General features: G+C 36.1%; 1 protein-coding gene across 16 annotated transcripts in view; it reads right to left on the reverse strand.

The window, feature by feature from the left end:
- DMD (dystrophin) overlaps positions 1-21002 on the reverse strand; it is a 1059271-nt gene that overhangs the window by 127988 nt on the left and 910281 nt on the right. The gene's annotated exons all lie outside the window — the stretch shown is intronic.

Consider the following 21002-nt stretch of genomic DNA (forward strand, 5'->3'; position numbering starts at 1 on the left):
TTTAATGTGGATGGGATAACAGAGTGCTGAAATGACATTGACCAAGGAGCTGCTGTTACAAACATTTCTCTGTTCTTTTAATCAGTCAAATCATAGCCCCTCAACCCTTTCCCTGGAATAGCCCTTTGAAGAACATGTTTTTCCTAACATTTTGTTGGGTTGGTGTACTGCATGAAAACAGAGACACGAGTTGTAAAATTGGTTTTATTTTTTTCCCTTGAAAATCCCAGTCAAGCAGCCAAAAGAGGGTGGTTATGAAAAGATTCCATAGTGTATGAATGACATCTACCAGCACTTTTACAGCCTATATGCTAAAAGGATGTCATCATAAAGTTAGACCTAAGAATAGGATTAGGTAAAGCAAGAAAATGTTTGAAAGCAATGATAGAATATTTTTGAAATACATTAAGTAAAACAGCTGATAGGAAGAAGATTCCTTTAATTTAAATATTGCCTGTAAGAAAAAGTGTTCCATCAGCACTGGCAAAGCAGAAGGTAAGAGTGATTCATCTTTTAATTGGCCTAATTGTGAGATACATAACAAGGAAACAAATAGGTTGTACAAATAAAAAGCAATCCACATTTTAATAGTTTCAGGGAATTTTTTTGGTTGGTAGTAGGAAGGAATAATTCTATAATGACTTGGTATGATACAGTCAGAAAGGAAAAATAATGATAGGATTGACCAGCTCTTTGATAGGACTGTTTGCCAAATAACCCCTAGAGCCCAAAATCTTGTTTAAGTAAGCAATAGGAATTTATCAACAGGACATGATTTCTTTGCTTACAGTTTTAAAACTAACACCATAAGCCCAAATGTCCCTTTCCTTTCTTTCCTCAAGCCATTTTTCAGGTTCTTCTGCAGCTTTCTCCATTTCTATGTCTTCTCCTCTGGCTTCCCATACTCAGACACTATCAATGTAATTTTTTGTTAGTCTCCCTTGAGCAGCATCTCTCTACACAGCTCAGCTGCAATCACATCCCCATACAGCCTCTGTTCTTATTTCTACTGTCTCCTTGAATCCAGAATTGCTCCCAGATCAGAATTTATACTGGTAGGTTTAAGGCAGATACACGCTGGCTTAGTCCTATGACCTGTGCTTTTCCTGTTTAATCTTGCTGAGTGCTCAGCTAGACAAAAACTAAGCCTAGGAAGAGGCTGAACTCTGGACAACTTCTGAAACTGTGGGTACAAGAAGGCTGGGTAAAGGACCATTTAAGCCTAGAGGGTATTGCATGGATGGATGTTCTGTTAAGGGATGCTTCATACTAAGGACTGGCTTTGAGCTTGAGTTTACACCTAATTCACAGTACAGATATAAACTAGGGAAGTCTGTAAGTGCATAGAAAACCACAATAGGGCTGCTTCTGGTCATCAATGTAATTACCTTAAGAACAAAAGCATTAACTAATGTGATACCATTTTTAACAACGAAACAGCCTTTCAATGAAGACTAGGAAAATAATCTTAAATGTACATAAACACAAGCAAAAAAACCCCCCACAACCAACTGGAAGAAATTTTAATGGAATTCCATCGACTCTTTGGAATCCTCTTAAAACTACTTCATAACATTCCTATTTTGTCTTTAGCAAATATCGGTTAATAAATTTTCAGTAAGTCAACTAGGATGGCATGCAGAATCTCTAAAGAGAATGAGAGCTCTACAAATGTGCAGTGGGGAGCAGTATTTCATGTAGGAGAATGTCAACAGCCAACTTGTGGTCAGAAGAGAGTATGGGAACCCTTTGGTGCATGTAACCACTGCCAGCACACAGGCCACACAACTTCTATGAGTGTGCTAAAACTGAGAATTTCAATCCCTTCAGAATATCGAGGTGACCTTTCAGCTGTACAAAATTATTAAACTAATGATTTTTAGCCATATAGGTACATCAGCAAAATAAAATACCTTACACACTTCAGGGTAAACTTTCAAACTGAACAGCTTTGGATGTGAGCCAGGAAATACCTCTATCTAGAGGTAGATTTTGTCAATACAGAGAAGAATAAAATATTGGGAAATCTTGAGTATTCTTCAGGAAATATCACCTGAGAGCACAAAATGTTATTCCATTTGGCTGCCAGGAAATACCACTTACTGATATATTGGCAGACTACCTTTTAGATGCCAAAAGATGAACTCACTGGGGGGGTAGAGCAAGGAAGATTATTGAAGTCAGTTTCTATTAATTTTACCAAAACTAATATGTAAATGATAAAATAGCAGAAATTGAACCCACAATAACTCAGGTTATGATGAACAATAAAACCCCATCAGAACGATTACTTAGAGTTACAGAAGAATGTGTCTCTGATCCAATAAAATCAGAGTTGGATTCAGCTTTGTGACTTATACCCTAACTACCTGGAGAAAGAGATCATATCCACATTGTCTTCATCAACGATTTGTGATTCTTCAAAAAAATCCTCACTGGCATGTAGAATTTTTTCTTATTTTTCATAAACAACCCATAGGTAATCCCCAAATTTTAAATTTTGTTTTGTTTTCTTTCAAGTCAAGTGAAATATGTACCTCCAATATAAGCACAAACAGTATCCTATGTATTTTTGTATGCTATGCTGTGAACCAAGTGCAGTTTTCCTTATTAATAAAATGATGTGGAAAACTGGAGCCTTGTGTGAAGAAAATGGCAAAATTCTCAACCTGATTCAAGCACTCATTTTCCTTGTTTTAAATGGAAGAAAACATATATACTGTTAATGAAGGAATTTCAGTAGTATCAGCTTAGCCAGAATAACATGCAAAAAGTAATAATTTTAAAGGTACTATTTATTACCAGCATGTAACATGCAAGATCACATGAAGGGTGAGGTTTGAAGGGACCACAGTGGACTATCTGGTCCAACCTCCATGGGTCAGGACTATGGACTTGATTTCGTTATCTTTTAGGTAAAACTCTACAGTATTTCTCCACAAGAAATGTTATTAAAAAAAACCCAACCAATAGATGGGTTTCTAAAAAGTCATCTATTGCTTTATCTGAATCAAGATATGGGAATTTGGTTTAAACAGACCAAAGTATTTTTATATCTGATTATGACTTAAACACAAACTTCAGAATTTTCTGTAATTGGGATACTTGAACCATCACTTTTCTCCACTGAGGATACATGCTTGAAATGATGTGCATTTCCATTATTTATTTAATCTAATTTTTTACATAACATTTATCTTATTTCAGTCATAACAAATGAAGGAACCACAGCAGTGCAGTAAACATACTTGAAGCTGAAGATGGTAATATTAAAAATCCTAGACTGATTTTAAGTGATATTGACATAGAACAGAAACAGCTTCTGCTACACAAATTAACAATTAAAAAAAAAGTTATTTAAAGTCTTTCTCCTTTAAAGATTTTAGAAACTTTTGATGAAACAAGTTCTGTTTCACCTCATTTGGATGCAGACGTGAACTGAATCTATCTATCTATCTATCTATTTAGCTCAGGTTCAGATAAACAAATTATGACAATAACAAAAGGAAACCTATGTCGTAGTTGTTAAGAATAGTTTGCAACTACTTTACCTAATGTAGGGGTTCAACCTTGACAACATTTGTTATAACAGCTCCACTGAAATCAGAATAAGGATTTGATGGATTTAACTTGGATCTACTACTAAAATTCTGGGGTCTTTTTTTTTTTTAAGAAGGGGTTTAGTTGAAAATATTTTTTATAGAAAGCCTTTTTTGTGTTTATGATCACACTGCAGAGCAGGCCTGGATCAAGAAGGAAAAGTGAGTTGTTTGATTCTCAGTATTTTCCATGTTCTCCAGAAGTACTCAACAGTAACTGTTCAGGTGTGCTGGAGTTGCTGAACTACTCAGAAAGATGTGATGCAGGAAGGAGGAACAACCCCCATCCCACCATGTTTTTGAAGTTGTGCCTGCAAATAATGAGTGTCCTTAACAAAGAGCTATAAAAATGGTCACTGTCAATCCATCAGTCTTATAATCTTGAATATACAAATTCCACACTGGAGCAACATAATACTCAGCCTAGGTCTAAGCTGTGGTTTAATCCTGACCCAATCTTGCCCATAGCTTTGATTTTTAACTGAACAAGTTCAGTGGAGGAAACTATCCCTGGGGTACTTATATTCCAGGCAGGTGAGCTCTGATCACCAGTTTAAACTACTCTGCAAAATGAGCAGCTGCAACGCTGTAGGAGTGGCGGTGACTGGTCAAACATCCCTTTGTGTTCAGCACACTTAAGAGAATTCACATTCAATGAACTTGGCCAGGAATTTATTAAAAAGTTTTATTTTTAAACCTTAAATAGTCACCAAAAAAATGGCTCAAGAAGCTGGTGATCGCGGGCAGTAAGAAAACATCAGGTAAAAAGGGAATGTTGCAGGGGAATATGTGACTGCCTTCATCCTTGTTAACATTGAGGCAATTCAGAAAGAGACTTCTGTGGGTTCCAAATTGTAATTCAAAATTCATTCACTTCTCTAGCATAGTCCTCTGTTTGGACACACCCCTTTATAAAGCTGAAGAACATGGCATACAACAGCACTAAAATGCTAGTTATCTATTAAATGCCATGTATGTTGATATATTCAAACAATCTATCTTGCAGAGCTTCTTAAAAAGATCTAGCAGGCAACTGCATTTGGCTTTCCTGGCCAGTGTGAATGTTAACTCTGAAAATGCACACTCTTGAAGAAAAAAAGAAGCACAGACACCTACAGTTTTTCCTAAATGACACCATAAAAGTCCCTCTTTGCTGTACTATAGCACAGGTTAGTTCAGCTGCTGCCATGCTAGTGAAACAGATAAAGAGGTGCATTATACATTCATCTCGCTGCGTTTGAAAACATTAAAGCCTGTTTCCTGTAAAAAGATTTAATAATTTTCTTCTCAGTCTAATTTCTAAATTGCAGTCACATATAATATTTACATTTTTTCGCAAATTATTTTATAAGCAAGGAAATAAAGAAGCTTATTGCAGAAACAGGGTTTAAATGAGCATCTCTCAGTCCCTTGTAGTGTGATCAAGTTTCCATAGTTGAAAAATAACTGCCAGTTTTCTCCTAAGATTAGGCTAGGAAGAGATGTAGGTGCTTCAGAAAAAACAGTGTGAACAGTGAATCAAACCCCATTTTGTTGGTGTGGGTGGATCTCTTTAGAAATATTTTAATTTCCAAGCAAAGCAAGGCAAAAAGTAGCTTTTATTTTTTTTCTTTCTGTGTTTGCTCAGCACACTTCATTACATGTCTGCAATTTCTAAATCAAGTTTTATTCTTTCTAGGAAAAAAAAAATAGCTCTTTTCATCTTTGATGGTCATGGAAATTAACAGCAGTTTCTACTACACCTATTTCCAAGACATATCATATTGTCATTGAAAAGACTCAGTGGTGTCTGTGCTATTTTGATAGGGGTTTATTAATACAATAATGGAACAAATATTTAAATTCTTCTTCTTCCTGGCCCATCATTGCTAGGTCTACTGTCATACTAGCCCAATGCTAGATTCAAAGAGAAATTTTTTGTTTTATCCTTAAAAGAAATTGAAACTCTTCCTCACCAGATTTCTCTGGAAGTTCTCACTTCTTAATAAAATATAACCTCTGTAAGCAAATATCAAAACATTTTTCAATCCGCCCAGAACACAACTTCAAATAGGGGAGGAAGAATCAGAAAATTAGCTATTTTGTCAAATCACTTTCTATTTTAAGATCATTGATGGAAAAGTGAGGAGGTCAGGTAGATACTACCTATCCCTTTCAGTGAAGACAGACATTTACATTTGAGCATAACCTCTTTAAATTGCTATTTGTTTGAAACACGTCAACGACATAAACTCTTCTGAAGTCAGAATAATAACCTTTTTATGAGGGGCATCTAAGGGCACATGCAGAATAATATATACAGACACTAATTACACTAATTGCTAATTGTGCCCCCAATACAGGCAACTTATGTGAATATGCGTGAGTAGCAATTTTTACTACTTATTAACATGAGACAGTAGAAATTAGATCACTAGTTTAAGAAAATGCTAAATGTAAGGAGTTAAGACAACTGTTGAATGGCTGGGATTCCATGGAAAAATGGCAAGAAAAGAAGGAAAGATTAGCAGACTCTCATCACAACAGCTATATTTAGTGCAGTAGCAAAAACAACTCCTCTTTTTTCCCCCAAAATTTGCTTCACTAAAGGCCGTTCTCACAAAAAGAGAAGGGCAATTTTCTGTATCAGTGTGTATACACACAATACTTATTAAAATAACACTGCTTTAATTTCCCTACCATATTCATAGCATTTCCACAGCCTCCTGACCTTGACTCCAATCACAGCCAATTTGACTACATATCAAAGGAAACTGGCTTCTACAAGACCCTCTTTAATGTTGCCCAGCAATTCTCCTCCCAAGAGCTGAAAAGCTTCTTTCTTTGCTCTCTCTGACTCAGAGCTGTCAAAGCAGTAGGAGAATGTTCTTCACAAATCAATAAACAGGAAGATCTGATCTACTGTACTTCTAATAGCTACTGAATTCAGTCACTCACTGTTCCTTGTATATTAGGAGATAAGAATGGATTTAAATAAGAACACTTTGTGCCCTTAATGAGGAACAGCAGGGGGGAAAAGGCAATTGATAGTCATTGTTCCCAGCTGCTGAAGTTCAAATTTAAGTCTTGGTATTAACCGAGTTGAGAAAGCAGCGAAGGACAATTAGTTTTCTGGTGGAAAGTTCTGTAGTCTGAAATATTTTGAGAATGTAAAAATAAACAAGAAATGTGCTTATTTTTCACATTAAAGACAAAGTAGGTAAGTGCAATGTTGTTTGCATGCATTTACAGCTGTTACAAAGACTAAATTCAAATTTCTGGGTCATGGTAGGACTGTACAGTTCAGCAGATTTAAATCTGAGTGACTTTATACAATTCTCCTTTTAGTAAAAAAATATAAAAAATCCTAAAAACTAGTAGAATACATGTATTGTACCTTGGCTGCTTTTTTTTTAATCTTCAGATGAAATAAGAGAGTAAAATGTAATATAAATTTAGGAAACATCTTAAAGCTCTGGGCACAGAGCCTCAGAAAACAGTAAATAAAACAACGATTTCCTTGACTTAATATATCTACTGTGAAAAACCATCCATTGCTTCTTAGACTTTTGTTTTATAATCCTAGGTCAGTCCACTTCAGGCTTTGTGTATTTCTATGCCCAGGGAAAGAAAGTTAGGTCTTATGGTTTAAACCACAAAAACATTCAAATTCAGAGAGAATAAACCAGTTGCAAACCACCTGTAATCTGAAGAACAAACATCTTTAGGAAACAATTGTCTTATAAAATATTACTTGGTTTGTTTTGGATAAAAGACAGTCTGTCTGAGAGGCCTCACGTTTGACATCCCCACTGCTCCCGTAAAAGCCATCACACAAGCTGGTGGGAGTTCTGCAAGGGCTTTCACGTCACTGTATGTTCCTCAGTTCTACTCACACATTATTGTTAGATATAAAATATTTTATGAAACTGATATGAGCTGAACATGAACTTGGCCTTTTAAAAGTACAAGAAACTGTAGTGCAGCCCTCCATCCTGGACCATTTTCTTAACAAAGCTTTCAAATTCTTCTTTCCAGACACATTAATTCCTCTTTAATATTGCTCTTTTTTAATGCAATTTAATCAGTATCAACTATTATTCTGCCAAATTCCTTGCAGAATTTCATAGTATACAAAGAAAGTAATTTTACAAATGTTTATGTTTAGCAACTATTTTTTTTCATAAAGCAGCACTGCACCAAATAAAAAGTATTCAATTTAAAATTTACATTAGCTTCAAATTCAGATAAATAAATAGCCATAGACATCTCTCACTAGATTCCACTCCAAGTGGGCTGTGGCTTGCCTAATCACTTCTCTATACTCTTGGACACTGCTTCTATATTCCTTCCAGGTTACCTGTCCATGCTTCCACTTTCTGTATAGTCTCTACTACATATTTTGAGTTTTGCAAAGAGCTCCTTGTTCATACATCCAGGACCCCTAACACTTTTGCCTGACTTCCTGTTACTCAGGATGGACTAATTTTGAGCTTTTAGAAAGTGACCCTTCTGTATCAACCAACTTTCTTGGATCTCCCTTCCAAGGGTTTATGCTGTGGGATTCTTCCAAGCAGATTGCTGAAGAGGTTAAAATCTGCTCTCCTGAAGTCCAGGTTGTGGTCTCATGGTCACTGCAGCCAAGACTGCACATGACTTTCATCTCCCCAGAGAGCCTTTCCTTGTTTGTGAGTATGAGGTCCAGCAGAGTATCTGTTTTCACTGGCTCCTCCATCAGTTATATCAGGAGAAAAGACAACGCAGAAAGAACCATGCCTTGCAGAATATACCACCTAAGGAGTCTTTCTGCTGTGCCTTTTGCAACCGGACATGCCTATCTCGTATTGGTCTTTTCAGCCACCAACGCGCTTGCAACAAACGTGGGTAGAGCCCTTCCCAAATCTTCGTTCGCGACGCCCAGCCATGATGATGATCTTCTATAGAGCCCCATAAAATATACTCCTTAGAGCTGTGACTATGCAGACCTATAGATTCAGTGATTTCCCTTCTGCCTTCAGCATAAAGTTGAAACTATATGTATTTTTAGTTCTGTATTGTAAGCTGGGCAAAAGAGAAGCTAAAGTGTATAGGCTACCCTGAACCTCTGGTAGGCTATTGATGTTAAAATGAATCTAACTTTGATGCAGTTTGACATTTTCAAAGTCAGTAGGAGCTGGGTGCCTGCAACTAGGGAGAGAATGTGTTCTTTGGTAAGTAAAACTTCTAGTAAGGAGCTCAGCATGGCATATATTCTTCCCGAGATCAAATCTTACTTTTGAGATCAAGGCACCTGCATACCTGCACACTATAAAAGCTTTGAAATGCTTCCACATCAATATTTTTTTATTTTTTTTTAACAACATTCTATCTTTCGGGATTGCTCATCGTCCATAAGACTTTTAGGTGGTATACTGTGATCATTTCTAGGCACCATAACCAAGAGGCATGTGGATCAACTGCAGAGAGCCAAGAATGATGGTGACCTACAACAAAGGGTTGAGTGAGCAATTGCAATTAAAACTGAGGAACAGAAGCCTTAGGAAATCAGGAAACAGAGACATCTGAAATGAGTCCTTTTCCTACTATGAACATAATAATTTCTGCTTTGTCAGTGTTAATAGATCTTATTTAATGGTGCTAAAACCACAGGGCACTTGGAGGGTTCTGGATGATAAGCTATGATAAACTTTTTATAATAAAAAAATTCTACCATGTGCTTTCCTAGTTACTTACATTAAATAACATAAGTAGCCTATATGTGAAGACACATGCTCTTCAATCATTCTTTCAGGAAATAGTGAAAACTATGAGAAACTATTTAGGGGAGGTACAGAAGAGGAATTACAAATCCCAGTTTTTCACCTCTCATTCCAAGTGTTCTTGTACCAATTTTAGGGAAAATCCTAGTTCCCAAATGAGGATTACTGGAAAGGGAGGGGAGATGGAATACATTCTAATACAAATTATTCCTAAACCTGAAGATGTGTACTATTTCACACATAAAGTTCATAATGTTTCCAGAATTGTTAAATGCCATTAGCAGCTTATACTGATATTTTCTGTAATCTAAACTGATGATGGTCTCTTCCACTGAAGGCAATGGAAACACAGTTGATTTGATAGAATCTTCCACCTTTTTCCTCCCTCTTTCCTTCTTAATGCCCACACAGACTATGCACGCTCTACAAACAGATAATTCATTAACCATTTTACATCAAGAAGGTTTCAGCAACTTAAAAAAGGAAAAAAGTTGTAAGATACACTACCTCAAAACATCAAATGTAAAATAACTCAATTCTGCGCTTTCCGTTACTGCAAAAAATTCACACTTCCCCTCTCTCATTTCTACCTCAAGTGAGTTTCAAGGTATGCAATCTTATTTCTTCCATTACATTTGTACCAAGTAGAATCCTATTCTGCAGGAATCTTACTGGTTTCACTGACACTATTCAAGGCAAAAGCTACTGTTTTGCATGTGTGGAGGCATCTGGATTGTGACAGGAAACAATAGAAAAGATCAGGTCTAGTGAGAAATCTTCACAAAAGATGTTCTAGGTATTGAATTTTCTCAGTCAAATGCTTATAGAAACACAACTTGCTGCAGGGCAGAACAGGGCATTGATCTGCAAAACTTGTCTTGAGGTCATCACTTAAGAAAAACGTGGTACATTTAGATTTCGGGTAGGTAACATGAGAGCACATTCACACTCTTGTGAGGGTTCTTAAAATAGTACCTAGGTATCTCAGAGGTAGAGAAAAGTTTTGCAGGGCTACATTGGCAATGCCTTCACCCTTCCCCTGCATTTTTCCTACAGAGCGTCTGTTGTCCGACTACTTTGTTATTCTCAATCTAAGTATATATTTAGACATTTTGTCATAGGAAAAGGCTGAACCATTAATTATGATTCTGTTGTTGCTAAAACATTAGTCTTTTTAGGCTCTAACCTACCCTAATATGATTGTTTAATAAATGTGTTTCTTTTAGGCATTGTCTCTGACATAAAGACATAAAAAAATGACACCTTGCTGTGGCCTTTTTTATTTCTTTTGCTTCTCTACTAGAGAAGACTGTAATTTCTCTTCATTATGGTTTTTATACTTTGAAATAGAACTGACTCCTTTCTATTCACTTTAAAAATATTTCTAAACAATATAAAATAAATTATTCTTTTTTGTACTTAGTATGAAAATGCTCTTATTAATGTTTCATAATCCATCCCTAAGGTAAAGCCCTAGTGTCTCTTAACAGGATTTTATGATTATTTTGATTTTCCTCCCCTCTTTATCATTTTTTCCTCTCATTAAACTAATAAAAAATAATAAATTCATGATGCATTGAAAATACCATTTGTTTCCGAAAGGTCAGGTATTATACACCAGTTTTGTGCCAAGGGAAATGGATCTTTAGTGACTTAGGGAACTGTAAGTAGAATGTCATGCAAGGAATGTTTTATTTTATGTCTGCCCTCGAACATATACCTATGTAATAATCCTGTATTGGCTCAGCATCACCAGTGAAGATTATTCTTTTATAGTTCTAGTTACATTCCCTCTCTTTCATTGATCTTTCATCATATTAGTTTTATTGCTCCTTTTCCCCAGATTTGTGAATCTCCAGTGCCGTTACTAGCATTATTTTTGGGAATAGCTGCTCATGACTGCAAGTAAGAACCTCATAGCCTGGACCTGTATTTTGTGCAGGTTACTTAGAAGAGAAACAGAGGCTTCAGTCAGTATTGTCTTTACTCAGCACTGCTTTTAGCTGATTACGATTTCAAAGTTTTTCTCTTCACCATCTTCAGCTCTGACTGAAGACAGTGAAAACACCAGCTTGCCCTCTGACTCCTCTCGGGTTATCATCCCATCAGTACTAAAGAGGTTTTGATTTTCCGTCCTGTCTTTTCTACCATTTTCCTGTTGTCTTCTTAATTTGTTGTTCAGCATCTTCATTCACTTTTATAATTTCAATTTACACTTCAAAACCCGTGTCACTACCCCAAATGCAGTGAAAATACATTTTCTCTTACATATGTAGTAAACCTCTCAATTTTATTCAGTGATGTTTATAAATAAGAGCTGAAGAATTGCTTGGACTAAGTATGCTGCTACATTTTGGAATGACATACAAAAACATACAGGGCAGACTCTGTGAGGTTTATCTGTCCTAACTCAGGAGTCATAAGGTGAAACATATAAAAGCCTTCTATCAGAAATTAAGAGAAATATGCATCTCCTGAGAAAATTCCATTCCTACTAAGACATAAACCCCAGAATAATCCTCTAAATATGTGTATAAATTTTACTCTTATAAAGCTTAATTTTCCTAAGTGAGTTTGCATGCCAAGGAGGAGGATGTCTTTGAAAGACTGACAGAAGGAACGCATGAAAGAAGAGGGCTACAGGAAGGCACAGGACAAAGTGGAAGGCAAGACAAAAATATTCTTTACAGGGGTACACTCTAGGGTAATAATGCAAAAGGATTCTACATGCAGCATCCATTGTATTAATCCTGTATCTCTTCTCTTTCATATTTTCTGCTCTTTCTTTCTTTTTCTCTTCGAGTGTTACACCACAAGTGACAAATTTTTTCACTCTACATAATCCTTAGTCCTAAAACTTCCCCAAATAGGTTACCTCTTTGGTTTCCTTTTTAGCTGTACAGGGTGAAACAAGTAAGATGATGTCAATAGGGACAGTTTTATTACAGTGTGGTCTATTCCCATTGTTTATTTCATCCATATTCTTACATCTGGAAATTCCAAGAGTATAATACTCTACTTCAAGTTGATTAAAACTATTTGCTCAATCAAGTGCTGACATAACACAAAAAGAAAAGCTTCATCTCATGAGATTACTTACTGCATGGATTAAACAAACATTTATTTATTGTTCTTGCCCAATGAACCTTTAGAAGATGGCCTCTCAGTTTCAATGACTTCTGCAGAATGTTCTATATCCCACCAGCTGCTCAAGCTTGGGGGCAACCACATGATCAGTGCTTAATGCTCCTTGTTATCTGAAACTTCTTTATATACCACTACAGATCTTGACTTTGCACAAAAGCCTCTTTTTCTCCCTGGGGAAGACATGCATATAGCACTTTGGAAGATAATAAAATTACTCTAGGCAAATAACTGTTCAAATAGAAACAATTGCTGATAGGGTTGATACTACGCTGATTGAAGATAATGGCAAAACTCCTATAATAGTATAATATGACTTGTGAGAGGAGCTGCCTTCATCCTGCAGCTGGTCAAAATCTATGTATTTATGCTTTTCTAATCTGTGAGTTAAATTCAATTGGCATGAAAGCAAAACCCAAGTCATATATAGCCCATATTACTAAACCACAATGTTAAAAACCTCTAATTTAAATCGGAAGATACATTCTCTGATTTCCACAGTTTAATCTATTTGAGAAGAAAAGGTACTTATAGTAAACAAATAAATTAATGCTATAGCACATTTTTACAGGGAATGTAAAATTGTATATACTGGAGGTTGAGAGCTATACTAGCATGAAGGATCAGAGAGTATGCATGAATTCAAGAAAACCATCACTTCATGTACCTCAAAACACCCCATTATCATATAGTGCATTTGGTAAGTGCCACAGATTTTATTCAAGTAATTGCAGTAACATTACATGCAGTTTTCATCTTAAATATGTTTTCATTAGCCCTCTCTTTGCAAAGCTGAATATCCTATTTACCACTGTCAATCTGTAAAGGTCTCAGATGAATTTCAGATCTTTGAAAATGGCTTTGTTCAAACCCCAGATTTATCCATTTCACAGATTCAGATCTGTGCCCTGAGTAGAAAGGGAGGGCTCTTCCTTCCCAGAGGAACAAAGTTCCAAACTGCACCCCTGCAGGAGGGGGTATAATTAAAGCTAAGAAATTTTGTGTTTCCAGGAAAACTGTGACTGGTCTGCACTGACTATTGCCATTTCAAAGACTTCTTGGTGCAAACACTAAACACACTTTTTTTTGTGTATCAGTTCAAAAATAAATGAAACAAACTCGTGCATAAATATCGTGGTAGAATTCTAAAAATGTATTTATCATCAGCTTCAAACATGAAAAATAACCTTTCACCTCCAGAAAATACACCACATTTTGAAAAATGCTTTAGCTGTTTATTATGAAATGCCATAAAAACCTCTCTTACATTTGCCACCTTATTTTCACAGCTATCTGTATTTTATCTTTTTTTTTTTCATAAGTAAATAATTTATTTCTTGTTAGGCTTGCCTTATTACTCATCTGTTTCTAAGACAGAGAATTGAGAAATTCTAAGAATAGAAGAAATCTTGGAGAATTAAGATAGTAAGAAAGATGGAGATCCTGAAATGAAGTGCCACTGAAGGGGAATGCAATTCAAGTTTGTGAAATAAGGAATAAGAATAAGGGAGAAACAAAGACAAGATTTTCAACACAGTTTGAAGTCAGCCAAGAAAACTGAATTTGCAGAATCTGTATAGCAGCACCACATAATACAGTGATAGGCAGTTTAATTGGCAGTTACAAAACTTTAATTTACTAAGTCAGAAACCCTTTCTGAATGTCTAACTTACAAGCTATTGTTATCACAGTGACAATTTGACATGCGGCCTTCAAGCTAGGCAAATAAAGGAAAGAAATTAGCATTCTCTTGGAAAAAAAATCTATTTATAAAAGACTTAACTACGAAGAATTTGCTCAAGAAAGGACTCCACAAGACAAAAGCCAACACATTCTCATAACATAAAACTTAAGAGTGATGTCTATGGACAGTTCTCATTATTTCTAAGAAATGCCTTTAAAAAGCAGTGAAAGTGCATCTTAAAACTATGGGTACAATTTAAGAAACAAGGATGGACTTGATTCCTTCCATAAAACTTACACTGCAGCTTCCATTTGCTTGAATGCTACAAGATCAGATGACATATTTTTATACAAAATTTCATCAAGATTGCTGAGATCGAAATTTATTCTCAGGGTTTATAGAAAGTAAAAAACCCACCCAAAACTACACCATCATATACGATAGGGGCAGGTCCCTTGTGGCATTGGCTCTGTCAGACATGGGGAAAGCTTCTGGCAGCTTCTCACAGAAGATGGAGTGAGTGACCTCTCTTTGTCCTTTTCCTGACCCTCGAGCCATTATAATACCCACTGCATTTTCTCTCCCCTGTCCAGCAGAGGAGGGGAGGGACAGAGCAGCTTTAGGGGGCACCTGTCATCCAGCCAGGGTCAACCACCAGAATACATCGGGAGGGCTAGGATTTCTAAAGAAATCTGAAGGCAGAAGTAAATTTATGTAAGCTTTTTGACAAGTTATGTCAAATAAAAAATAATGAGATCATTTGTAAAAAGCAAATGAAACCATGCTTGTTCAATACACTATTTGCTGCAATGAATTTAGATATTTGAATGAGACATGCAGAGGAATTTAAAGCTTCACTGAGTCTTGTGTAGCTTTATTTAAAAATTATTAATTTACAACCAGAAGTTTACAAATATAAAATACAAAGATTTGACTGGGGGATTTTTTGTTCATTATTACTTTTTTAACTTAATGAAAAATCCCATGGAAAAAAATTGTGGAGTAGAGTCATTTAACTCTGAAACCTTTCCATCCTAGTGTGTTAGCTATTCTCTGTCCAATCTGAATCAATGTCAGTCCTTATTTTTAGTACTATGTAGATGAAATTTTAGTTCTGTTATATACACATGACAATACAATTGGCATTTTTGTTAGTCCATTTATTGTTTTACTCATTTTATTTGCCTATTAATATAATTTAGTTACATAATTTGATTTCGTTATGCCTATTTATATTTATTTGCTAAAAAAAGAGTAAAACCTCTCTGTAGGAAGGTTTTTCCTTTTCTCTTCTCTTCCTCTCATTAAAACTCACTCTCTGCAGACCCTATTATGTCTTGTCTTTTCTACGCTGACAGTCTTTTCACAATCTCCATCCCCCACAGTCTCACGAAAGAAACAAAAGTCTTAACCAACCAGACCTAAGACAGAAGCCATTATTTAGACAGTCTATTCAGTCAGTAACTCCACTGTACAGTAAGATTCCTCTGAACAAACAAGTGCTTTGATTACATACTGCTGGAATAGCAATGCTGGCCTACAGTTATCTGTCCGTAACTGCTTTCTGGCTGCTGAAGCCAGATTCCACTCTGATGATCTGTTATTGCTTTTGGCTGGGTAATTTTTATCCTCTGGAGCTGCCAGCAGTAGCAGACATGAGGCTGTAAGGTAGTGACAAATCCCAAAGTAACTTTCAAAACTACAGTTTGAGAAACCAGTAGAAGAGTTGTGGAATTGACCAGGGTGCAGTGAGACTGAAAGCACTGGAATTTCCAAGCCTACATGTATTTTAGAAAAGAACATCCACAGTGAAACTGAGGTTGCATTTGATTTTGAAATACATGTCCTTGTAGACCATTCCATGGCATTTCCCCAAGGAAATACACTCTATCAGTGTGTTTCTAGTTCAGCTGCCTATACCATTACACTGTCTTATTATATAGCATCTGTCCTGTACAAGGGAAAACAATCATGACAATCAGGGAGGAAAAAGGAGAAAAAAACAACAGCTGAGAAACCAGGAATACAGCTCTTGTACTGTTAATGTTCATCATATAGAGAATAAGTGGCAGGAATATGTATCTGAAGGGTGCAAAATTTGGTAAAGTAAAAATACAACTTCATAGGCTCACACGAGGAAAATGTACTGATTTCATCATAGTTCAGTTTCTTTTGAAAGGTAAATCTGCAAATCAGTGCATATAATGTTTAACAAAGGGGCAAATCCTTTCTGCTGTGACTCCCACTTCCAACGCCAACAAGAAGTTCCCTCACCTCTCATTTTGCTCCTCCTCCTCACTACTGTCCATTTCCTATTAGATTCTGCTTGGGCTCCTGTTGTTTCCTTCATTCCAACACATTCTCCATGTTTTAAGTTATTCTTCAGAGTCTAAGTGTTCTTCAATTTTTTTTCTTGTCCTGCCTTCTATGTTTTCTTCCTTTCTTACCTAGCAGTCATCCTCCCATCCCTGGAAACCTTTAAGGTCAGGTTGGATGGGGCTCTGAGCAACCAGATCTAGTGGAAGATGCTGCTACTCATTGCAGGGGGGTTGGAGCAGAGGACCTTTGAAGGACCTTTCCAACCCAAAACCATGATTTCTATGATTCTATAGCCTCCAGATTTTAAAGATGCACTGCCTGCACTGCCTCATAGCAAGGTTGTCCCCCACGTTCTTTAAAGTGTGGCAATGACAGCAACTTAAAGGTTAAGATTCTTAAAAAATTTACTTTTCTGCCCACTCCAGTTCACCATTCTGTTCAAACAGAAAAATTATCCTGGTTTCTGTATCAGTTAGAAATAAAAATCACAAGAACTTGTGATTTTTTTGCGGCAATCGGAAATACTTTCCATGAAACTGGTAAAACTTTCAAAGTCTATAGAGAGGTACTTGTTGGATTTAAATTCATTTGACAGGTTTTTTTCCCACCCAACCATCTGTGTGTCTGTTGTGATAGCCTAGTACTGCAGGAATAAATTATATACCTGCTTGTCAGCTCTCAAACATATTTTTGTTTCCCATGTTGTCAGCAAATCTGATTTGATATGTATGTGTAAACATATGTGGATGAGTATACATGTACAACAACCTCTTTCCCTCCAAAATCATCCCACAACTTTAATTTATCTCTTACTCACCAATATGCTGCACTTTTTAGATATTATTCTGTACTTAAGCAGAGCATATTTTTTGTAGTTTTCTATGTATAGTTAGAATAATTTAAGTTTAGCTGTGTTTGCTTCAATAATAATACCAGAAACTCCAAATCATTCTTGTCGAGTCATTTTCTAACTAGCAAAAATCTGAACTGCATGAAGATCTCTGAAGGACTTCTGGAATATAATGGATGGAATACCACATTTTTAAAGCGATCAGGGGCTTTTATTGTGTTTGTTTTTCACATCCCACTGCACAAGGTTTAATACACTGGGTTAAGGAGGCACAAAGAAATTCACTCCCAGAGAACCAATTCACTCCAGGACCAATATTTCACCTGGCTCTGATCCACTACAGGTTCAGCATCATTGACTTTACACTTTTACAGTACAGTCATGACCACATCCACTAAAGCTACAGAAGTGAGGTATATGCAGAGTTATAATGGTTCATTTGTGACTGCATTATGGTTCAAAACAGACTCAATAATACTGGAAATGTGAGGAACGCCTTCAAAGTTAAGTTAGGCTGACAAAAGATGTAATTTTAATATAGCCCTTTCTTCCCTAGTCTTAGAAATTTTAAAGAAACCTTGGACTTGTTCAAACATTGTTCCCTTGAGAAAATGCATTACTAATCTCGACTCCTACATCACAAAAACCATTTTGCCTGCCAGTTTTCTGTCACTTTTATGAGCTCTTGGAATTGTTTAACAATAGAAGTTGAATTTTCTTATTAATTGGGAAACTGTTCACCAACTCCTATGCAACATTTCTTCCTTAATAGGTGCATATTATAGTATGCTAAAGTACTTATACTCAAAATGTTCTTGCTGTAATCTTTAAGACTTCTACCATGTATATCATAAATGCAGATTCAATGAGCCTTTTACATGTTTCCATTTGTTACCAGCATATATTAATTAGAGAATATCAGGAACAGTGGAAGTCATGTTCTAAAAGTTGCATTTCTGACACTATGAACTTATTTTTGGTATACCAAAGGCTTCTCATCCTAAGATCTTACGAAGTCTGCAGTCAGACTATGACCTTAGAAATAAAGAATGAGTAAATGAATATTCAGTTAAATGTTAAACCGTGAGAATTAATAATATTGGATGGAGTATCAGGAAGCATAGAGAAAAGATCAGAAGACCTTTTATAAATCAGTATGAGGCTGTACAAATTTGTAAACCCAAGGCACATTACTGAGTAATCAGACTTGAATATTATTCATTATTTTAAAGGCAAAGCAAAATGCACATTAATTGTAACTGAGCACCTGCTTCATACTTGACAGAAAGGCAAAGTTCTTTGACTTCAGCCATGCTTTGAAGCTATAGAGTACCCTGCACATTTGGTGCCTCTTGTGAATCCTGACCTTCCTGAAATTCAACAGTATGTTAACACTGAAATTTAACAAATGTTAAACTGGGCATCTCCCTTTGTCTTCAAGAACTGGTCATATGGCTGAAATGTAATTGGCCATGGAGGCCATTAAAAAAAACACTTCCAAAAGAGCTACAAGATATGCTTATAACAATAATTAATCATGAATGACTATGAAATTACTTAGGATAAACATTCTTGATAGGATGGTACAGAAGAAATATAGTCCCTTGGAATATGCTGCAGAAGACACTATCATTATATCTAGACATCCTATACCAATCAGCTAATGCAAAATATTTGAATGTGAACTCTCTGTTAGCACAAACAGCCTTTAAAATAAGTGCATACAGTTTTGAGAAGGAGCACAGTTGTCACCAGTTTCTGGATTTGTAATTTTATAGCTCCAACAGTCTGCAGACATTACATCAGCTATCAAAGACACTGAAACTACAGCAACTGTCCCAGGAGCAGCACCACCCATCTTAGAAGTTGGCCAAGTACGTTGAGATCATAATGATCTTGTTCATTATTTCAGACTTTCTTTTGAACCAGTTATTTTAGTTCATTTAGAAGCACTTCCTACCATTAGGAAAAATGGCTCATGAGTTCATAAACCTAATGTCCTACTCAACTTTCTGATTTATGTATTACACTCTGTCTTCATGGAAATTTGCACTCTTACTGTTTACTTCACTGAAAAATTTAAGAATACACAGAAATGAAACTTCACTTCAAACAAGCTACTGTACCACAAATAAAACATTATGGAATAAACTAAGACAGAAAGGTACCTCAAGGAAGGTAAGCAGACAGGATTGTGTGCTCTGTCTCAAAGATATAACTGGGCAGATATGACACTGGAAAGACATGAAGTCCACTTCTATTTAATTGTATAGATCACATCATTCTGTAGAGACAGTGCATTGCAGACAGAAATATGAAGGAACTCTAATGAATAATGCTCAGATGAAAAGAATTGATGAAAATGTCCAGCTGCACTAAAAAGACATGAAGTCACCATTTATGCAACGGATGCATGTAATAGGTATTGGGAAGGAAAAGAAAATTGTTATGAACAGACTCTTTGGCAAAGTATCAATAGAATTAATTTTTGAGTTGTAAGGGAAATGTAGGGCAGTGGAAATAATTTCAAGTGGTGGAAAGCACATGTATTGGAAATTTTGATTGCTATCACTGGAAGATTGTGATCATTGGTTCAGAAACTGAAAACAAGTTGAAACTAATTCTAATTTATATATGATGTCTATTAGAACATATATATTATGTATCTGTGCTTCAGGTAGATGCAGCCCAACTGTGAAAAGAAATGGTTAACCTTTTCTCATGATGTTGGGTCATGAGACAAGGTGGACGCACAGTATGAGGTTTCATTTGAACAGTTGCACATTCTCCTTTAAGGGTGTGCACTGCTCCAGCCTCTCCTTGTTTCTCCACATCTCTCAATGCAGAGGGGGGGAACCAGAAAGACCCAACATGCTGTGCTGGAAATTTGCAGGTGCCTATGAAAGGCTACAAAAGGATTAAAGTGTCTCTGGCTCCTGCTTCCCTCACTGGACCTGCTCCCTCACTTCTTACATCTCTGACAACACAGAATCTTGCAGACCCAGAACTCAAACAGCTTTCCCTGTGCACCATAACCCACTCCAACACTTGAAAAGTCTTGCAAGTGGTAGTTTTGCAGCGCCACAAGCCAGCATTGATACGACATTGAAAAAGGGACAACGGCTGATGTGGGATAAAAACAAACCAATCCCAACACACATGAGAAGAGAAGAATATTTCTTCAGTCACCATTTATAGGCGGAGTTCTCAGATGTCCAATCCTGTTACAAAATCCATAAACCAGAATAAATATTTAGGAGAAAAAACCCCTTTCTGCTGCTTTCAAAAAGCCAGTAGAAATCTAGCAAAAACTTAAATACAATATGGGTTTTATTTTTAATTATTATTATGATCTGTTATTTAAGATCCTCATACAGAAAGAGTTATAAATTGTAAGGACCATCCCAATAAATTTTCAATTAAATAACTAAATTAATGTAGAGAAATTTAATTAAAGCTGCACTGGTTTTTACAAATGCAGTTAATTAAGCTGCTATCTAAAATTAAATCTCACCCAAACCCCTTTTAAATTTCTGCAGCTCATCAGATTCAGATATAATTAAAATTCTAGAAGTTCACCTATGCATCTGAATATTCAAAAAAAAAAAAACAAAAAACCCACAACCAAAACCTGCTGAAGTAGTTTGAGAGGCTGCTGCTTTAATGGG

The sequence above is a fragment of the Pseudopipra pipra genome, chromosome 2 (assembly GCF_036250125.1).
Source record: "Pseudopipra pipra isolate bDixPip1 chromosome 2, bDixPip1.hap1, whole genome shotgun sequence".
Lineage (NCBI taxonomy): Eukaryota > Metazoa > Chordata > Aves > Passeriformes > Pipridae > Pseudopipra > Pseudopipra pipra.